The sequence below is a fragment of the Apium graveolens genome, chromosome 6 (genome assembly GCF_009905375.1).
Source record: "Apium graveolens cultivar Ventura chromosome 6, ASM990537v1, whole genome shotgun sequence".
NCBI lineage: Eukaryota > Viridiplantae > Streptophyta > Magnoliopsida > Apiales > Apiaceae > Apium > Apium graveolens.
In genome coordinates, this window is record NC_133652.1 from 171553071 (window position 1) to 171561675 (window position 8605).

Below are 8605 nucleotides of genomic sequence, written 5' to 3' on the forward strand. Positions count from 1 at the left end.
GGGTCGTTGGATCACTTTCAGAGTAATAAACAGGGTTCAGTTGGCCAAATCTGGCTTCAAAACAATTTTATAATAATTATCGAGCTTTGAAAACAATTTAAAATAATAATTTAAAGCTCAAAACTATTTTTCGGAATTTTTAAATCAATTTAAAATAATCAAATCCAATAAATAATTAATTAAAATTAATTAATAACTAATTAAATTAATTAATCAATTAATATTTAAATTAATTGATCAATTAAATAATTTATTATTAACTAAAATTAATTAATTAAATAATTTAGATTTATTTTTGAGTAAAAATAATTTTCAGAATAATAAATAATGAATTTTGGTAATTAAATTGAATTTTTAGAAGTTAAAATAGAGGTTTTTAAATTATTTTTAAAAAGAAAATCCCAGAAACAGTTTCTAGAAATTGCAATTGGGATTATAAAATCAAAACCGGGTCATGTAATTGGAAAACGGGTCGGGTTCCCGGTTCCAGAAAATTCCGGGTCACCAAGAACGACCCGCCGGATTTCTGGAAAACCCAGAAACCGAGGAGCAGTTCCGGCCACTGGGAAAGTCCGGCGAGGCTTATGCAGCTTCCGAACCTCTCTATCTAGTCTGATTCCTAAACAACATCGATTTAAGATCGATTCCCTTAGTCTCCAGGAACAACAATGATAAACAAGCTACAAAATTCGAATTCTAGCCACAAAAGCCATTAAAACCGGCGACATCAAAGCAATTATCGGCCAAAATTCGAACTCCAGCAATACACAACCAAACTCGATGGATTCGGTACCAAAACGAAGCTGTTTAAACGTACAATCTATTCCGCTAATCATAATCAATAACCACTTCATAACTAATCCGGAAAAATCAAAATAAAAATAATTAAACTATTAAACTCGACTTAGTACGAATCGAACACAAACAAAACAAGTTTATACATAAATCGATTCCAAATTGAGAGATAAAGACATTCACAGCATCAAAACAAGTAAACAATCAGGAAATTAAGAACCCCTAAATCCAAAGAAGAACCCTAAAATTTTGAAATGAAATTTACCCATCCTCCGGATGATTTGATGGTGGATAAAGATAGAACAGATCGAATCCTTCAATCCGGTTACTCATACTTGCGATTTGGACACCAGAATCATCTCCAAACAGTCCATTAATCTTCAAGAACATCAAGAACAAATATTCAAGGATTTTATTATTATTATTATTAAAAATTTTAGATAATTATGAAGTTTTATGGTATAACTCTGATGATCTGTACCGAATACAATACTGCATTAGCTATTTATATTTACGGATTATTAGTACCCCGTTGGATCATACCAGATATAAAATAATACGTTTATTTGAGAAAACAAATCCAAAACGGTACCGGTTTTGGGATAATTATCCAAATCAGTACAATTTGTACTGCGGTCTTGGTCTCAGCGCCTGATTACACGTATTACGAGGTGATAATTATAATAGTTTAATAAAAAGATCCCATTTATCAAAAATACGAGTTTTATTGATTTTACCGAAACGAAGAATGTATCGAAAATGTTGCGCTGGGACCCGCACAGGACAAATCGTACTTCGGATCGAAAAAGTCGAAACATGGGAAATGCTCAGAATATTGTAATTGGGTTATGAAGGAGTTCTCGAAAGAGTTTCGGGTTATAAAAACGTAAAAACGGATGACGTCGGTTGGTTCCCGATTGTATAAAATAGTTTTTAAATACTCGGAAAAAGATTTTTATAAAATCCATATATTTCCTATAAAATCATAAATCATCATCAAAATAAATAGGAAGATATGACAATTATTTATATTTTATTCTGGACATATAAAAATTACAATACTCAATTAATATTATTTTTAAACATCCAAACACATTTAACACTTAACAAATAATTCACAGAATAGATACTGAACACATATAATAATTTTCTATTAGCAAAAACAATTACACGATATATCCCGGATATTACATCCTTCCCCCCTTAAAAGGATTCTGTCCTCAGAATCTCCTAAGAAAACAAATGAGGATACTTTTCTCTCATATCTTTTTCCAACTCCCAGGTTGACTCTTCAACCTTTGGGTTTCTCCACAATACTCTTACTAACTTTACCACTTTATTTCTCAATACTTTCTCTCTTTCTTCTAGAATCTCTATCGGACTCTCTACATATAACAAATATAACGACTCGTATATTTCTGTAATATTTAAATATGTAATTATTGCGTATTTAATTAATAAAAAAGTTTATATCACTCATGGTCTCTGTGTTTATTTATCATCGTTTATATGCGATTGCTGGATTGCGTAGTGTGTTTTCTAATTAGCTGGTGCACAACATCATTTTGGTTTCATTTTTTTTTAAAAAGTGATTTTATGACAATTTTATTTCTGAAATTATTTGGGTTGTCTCCAAAATTGTTTTTATGATTTTATAACCTTGCTAATTATTTTATGGATTTTACAAAATTTACAAATCAACATTCTGTCATTTATTTATTCTTCAATGATTTTCTGAATTCATTTAAATTGTAAAATCCATATTTAATTCTTGGATTCTTAAAAAAATTATGAAACTCATATTTTATTACGTTTACAATATTCTGAGAATTTTAAAATTATTTTGATAATTTTTGAAATTTATTTTACCGGCGCGGTATTTCGCTTAAGCGCTAAATGCGAATATTAGTTGCATTTTAAAAATGCTTTAAAAAAATTTAAGATTTTATTTTATTAACTTCCAAATATTCCGGGAATTTCGGTGTAAAGTTTATATTTTTTTTTCATATGTTCAAAGCACAGCTGGTACGTTATTTTAGCAGGAAACGAACCTAAGGCGCTAAAAATACGGTTTCACCACGTATCTTGTAGCTAGTACGTGGCAACACCGTGTGAAAACACACACCCCTGCATCACAGTCTTTTTCTCTCCCTTCCTCAATCAATTCATTCTCTCTCTCTCTCCTGTAATCTCTCATCCTCCTTCTCTCAATCTATCTCTCTATCTCTCCTTCTCTCTTTTGTTTCCCTGTGCTCCCTGTACATTTTCCTCTAGGTTGCGCCGCTGTTCCTTGGTTGTTTCCGGTTGGTTTTCCGGCAGCCCTCTCTATTTCAATTCATTGACTTGACATATGCATATATATATATATACACATTAGTGTAATTATATGTGTGTATTAGTTGGGTCTGTAGCTTTGTTGCTTGTCTGCCGCCTTGTTCTCGGTTGTGTTGTTGTTTTGCGATCTGCGTGTATTGCACGCGCGTCCTGTTGGTTATAATTTAATTATTTAATTTATTTTCTGTAGAATATGGATGAGTGTAATTTGTGATTAATTATATTCTTGCAGGAAGTAATTTTAGTAATCGTCGAAGTTCGCGTTGGAAACCCGGAAAATTTCTCGGGTACCTGCGAAATTTTGCTGCCGTACCGCGATGACTTGTTACGAGCGGACGGTGGAGGGGGATGATATAACTCTGAGTCCTAAATATTTTAATAAATAAAATTTGTATAAATTATGTTCAGGACTAAAATTTAGTTATCTGACGATTCAAATTGATTTTGTTGGGATTTGACGTCGATTGATGTTTCGACGGGTAGACCTATAAACAGAGGAGTCGCTGTCCAATTTTTCTAAAAATAGCCTTAAATTATAAATCGAGTTCATATACCTCGTTTAATACAAATTAAACTCTGATTGCTATGTGCAGCATTATTAAGTATATGTTATTGATATTAATATACTTACGAGTCGAAAATTATAGCAATGGGTAATTAGTTAGTGAGGAAAAGTCAAACATAATCGGTTGTCTAACCTAGGCTGTTTCGATTTCGTAGGTTCGAGTCAAAGGTCCCGGTAGTTCAAGTCAATTAGAATTAAGCCAAAGTTAGTGCAAAGCTTCGCAAGGCAAGTACCCCTGAACTAATCTTTTACAGTTCAGTATATATGAATAGTTGTTTATTTAAAATATGTACTGGAACATAACGTTTTAAGTTACGTATTCCCCATATTTAAATATGTTTTACTGAACGAGGTTTTGGGGAAAAAGTAACTTCTGAAAATGCCTATCTCTAGATTGTGATTAAAATTAAAAAGAGATTTTTAGAATGTGTGTTGTAATCGTTTAAAAAGAGATAGGTGTAAATGGTTTTGGAAACTGGATAAAAATAAATCAGATATTGGATGGTCAGTTGGCGTAAGAGGTCCGTTATTAGGTAACGGCCCAACATGGTTGCGTAAGAGGCTAAGTCGGATGCGCGCACTGGTAGGCCGCTTAGTCCAGCATGACAGAGACCTAGCTAGTCTCTGAGTTCCGGAACGAAATTTGTGGTGGGATAGACTCATCAGCTGTCCCTAGAATTCATCCTCTTTTAAATATCTGATAAAGTTAGAATATTTTATAGTCCCTATAACAGGACCCGTGATTTATTGGTTCAGCAATGGACAGTGGTTTTGGAAAGGAAATAGCATGCTAAAATGAACTCTGGTATTTTCACACAGCACACTACAGATGATGTTATTTTGCAAAGCATACTAGTTTTGATATCCAGTTTATACCTATTTTACGGATTTCTCGTATATCAGTTTAATATATGTTCCTATATTGTTTTATACAACCTGTTACTGGTTATTCATATAGAGGTACTGTCGAGCAATGGATTGCTCACCCTTGCAGCTTGTTTTGTATCTATTTATTGCAGATGTCTAAAAGACCAGGTCAGCTTAGAGTGTCAGCTTCCGGTCCCGGCTCCTCCGAGGTAGTTTGTATCAGGCCCTGAGGTCTGATGAGTTGCTGTAATAAGTGAGAGTGTCTGGTTTTGAATAAGTTAGTGTGTGTGTTGTAACCTAAATAATACTTGAACCTGTTTCGACTCCTGGTTGGGGTCGTGTATTATAATAAAGTTTATTTAGCAATTTTTGTTATAATTTATCATATTTTTGGTGACGTCAGCCCCTGACCCCGGGGTTGAGGCCGTCACAACAAATCTGCCTGAAGCTCTATTGGCTCCTACTCTATTACATGCTTGGAGTCTGGATTATCCTTCCTAAGCATCAATACATGAAAAAAATACATGGTGAATGTGCTCCATGTGCGGAGGTAACGCCAACTCGTAAGCTACTTTGCCAACGCGCTTCAAAATTTTAAAAGGTCCGACATATCTTGGGCTCGGTTTTCCTTTCTTTCCAAATCTCGTTAATCCCTTCCACGGTGATACTTTTAGTAATACCAAATTCCCTTTTTCGAATCCCATATTTTTCCTTGATTGATCTGCATACTTCCTTTAAGGATCTTGTGCTGCTATCAATCTTTTCTGGATAACTTCAACAACTTCCTTTGCCTATTGCACTAATTCAGGTCCAAGTATTTTGTGTTCTCCTACCTCGTCCCAATACACTGGAGATCTGCATTTGCGTCCATAAAAAGCTTTATAGGGTGGCATCCCAATACTGGCATGATAACTGTGGTTGTAAGCAAATTCTACCAGGGGTAAATGTTTGTCCCAACTTCCTTTGAAATCAATAACACAAACACGCAATATGTCTTCGATTGTCTGGATCGTTCTTTCACTCTAGACGTCCGTCTGTGGATGGTAAGCCGTACTCATATTCAATTCCGTTCCCAAACATTTTTGAAAACTCTTCCGAAATCTTGAATTAAATCTTGGATCTCGATTGGCTATGATGGACACATGAACTCCATGACGAACTACGATTTCTTTCAAGTACATATGAACTGACTTGTCCAGTGAAAATCTTCTATTTATAGAAAAAAAATAAGCTAACTTTGTAAGTCTATCCACTATAACCCAAATGGCATCATGTTTAGCTTTTGTCTTTGGTAATCCAACTATGAAATCCATGGTGATATGCTCCCACTTCCACTCTGGAATCTCCAATGGCTGTAGCAACCCACTTGGTCTCTGATGCTCTACCTTAACTCTTTGACATGTATAACATCTGCTAATATATTCCACAATTTCCCTCTTCATATCTGACCACCAATAATCGTCCTTCAAATCTCTGTACATCTTGGTACCCTCTGAATGGATTGAATACCTTGAATTATGAGCTTTCTATAAAATTTCATTCTTCAACTCCGTCACTCATGGAATCCAAATTCTAAAAGAAAACCTAAGAATACCTTGATCGTCCTTTTTGCGTGCACAATTCTTCACCTACCAAATGATTTATATCCTGATCCATTACCTCTTCCCGACACTTCCTTATATTCTCTAACAACTCCGACTGAAAAGTCATACTATACATTCTTACTTCTATTGGGATCATGAACCCTGACTTCCGATTCCAACTTCTAGAATTCCATAGATAATTCTTCCGGTACAGTCTCTATGTTCATCCTCTCTCCTTCTTACTTATCTCTTGCCACTACATTTGCTTTTCCTCGGGAGTTCATACTTCAAACTCTTATGGTCCGTATAGATCTTACACCTTTCTCCATACATATCGTATTTCCCAATCTCTCAAAGCGAATATTATTACTGCTAGTCCCAAATTATGAGTAGGATACTTCTGCATATAAGGTTTCAGTTGTCTGGATGCATATACAATACTTTATTGTGCCGCATCGACTCACATCCGATTCCCTTATGAGAAGCATTACTATGAACTATCAAATCTCCTTAATAGTTTCCAATTGATAAAATAGGTGTCGTAATCATTGTTTCATTTAACTTTTCAAAACTTTCTTCACCCTTCTCAATTTTATAAATACTTCTTGCTTTTCCTAATTAGCTTCGTCAAAGGTACTGCAACTTTTAAGAAATCTTGAACAAATTCCTGATAATAACCGGCTAATAATAAAACTTCTTACTTTTGTTGGTTCTTTTGGTCTTTCTTCATTCATACTGTCTTTAAATTTTTCTACTGAATCCCTTTTGTCACCTCCTTACTGACTATCTATGCTAAGAATTATACCTCCTGCCATTAAGGTTTTCACCTGGTAAACTTTTCATACCGCTTCTTTCTTCTTTGACTCCTCAGCTATCATTGTATAGGTTGCATGGTTCTTCTTAAGTAACACAAGTACATCTTATCCAGATTCCTCCTTCAAGATTCTACTCATCAAATTTAAATATCACTGGTATATCAGTTCATCCAACTAACATTTCTAGAATTTTATAACAACAGTACTGAGTTCTGAAAATTATCTTTGATATGTCCATAAGTTCAATCTTCACTTGGTAATATACCCAGTCTTAAATCAATCTTATAAAAATACCTTGCTTCCTTCATTTAAATAAACAAATCATTGGTTCGAGGTAACAGATATCTGCTATTGAGAGTAAACTTGTTGAGCTTTCACTAGTCAACACATAATCTCACACTTCCATCTTTCTTATTAACAAATCGCGCCGGTGTACTTTAGGGGGTACGCTAGGTCCAGTTGCTTCCTCTTCTAATTATCTCCTGCGTTTACTCTGGTAACTCCTTTATTTTATCTGGTGCCATTCTATGCGGGGCTTTGGACACTGGCTTCATTTCAGGTGCTAAATCAATCATAAACTCACTTTCTCTATCTAAAGGAAATGTTGGTAACTCGTCTGGAAACATATCTTGAGACTATAAAATCTTCAAGTTCGGTTTGCTCCTGACCCTTATTTATAATCGCCATAACACTTATATTTTGGTCACGGTAATCTTAAATCATTCTTAACAAGTTCTTTACCTTCCTTTGTCCTCTAAACTTCTTCATGTTCTCGTTTGGCGTCTTCGGAACTATCTTCCATCATGATGGTCTACCTGGGCATCATACTTGAATAGTTAATCCATTCCTTAGAATAATATAAAATCCTCTTATTTCAAATGATATCAATTTTTCACAACTTACTGCTAGAAATATCGATTCCGCCATTGGTACTTACTTATTCAATAATTGCACGTTCTTAACTTGCTAGTCCTTTAGTCATAATCTTATCAATTCGACCGGGTAATTCATCTTATCACCAAAACCTTGAGAGATATACGATCAAGTTGCTCCCACGTCTTTCAATACTTTAACGCATAAGGTATCCGCAATAATCATCCACGTCATCACATCCATATTCTAAATAACATATTTCTCAGGAAATTGCAAATTCTTGTTCTCGGAGATGTATTCCTTATTGAAGTAGATTCCCTTGACTCTTAGTGCATCCCTGGCTAGGGCTAGTGATTTGCAATTCTCGCCATATGCCCTTGTTTCCTTTCCATGCATGAGAGGTAGATGGGACTTTGCCCGCTTAGTGTATAATATGTTGACTTTTATTTGAAAAGCCCTCGCAAAGAACAACTGCACGACGAAACAACTAGAAGGATTCACAATTTTAATAAACTTAGAGTTGAAAAGAAAGAGGAAGTAATGATTTGAATATGAATGAGACAACCACATTGGTACTTGAGATGGCCAGTCTTTCATACCGTATGGCATACAACACATGATTAGGTGGCGTCCCACCCGACTCTTCGTCATTCCGACAAAGTGTCTCATCATAACACTGTTTGTCCCAATCAACAAGCAAAACTTGGGGGGAACAATTAAATTTGAAAAAAATGCAAAATCCTCCTTTTTGATATCATCAGAAAGAATTTATT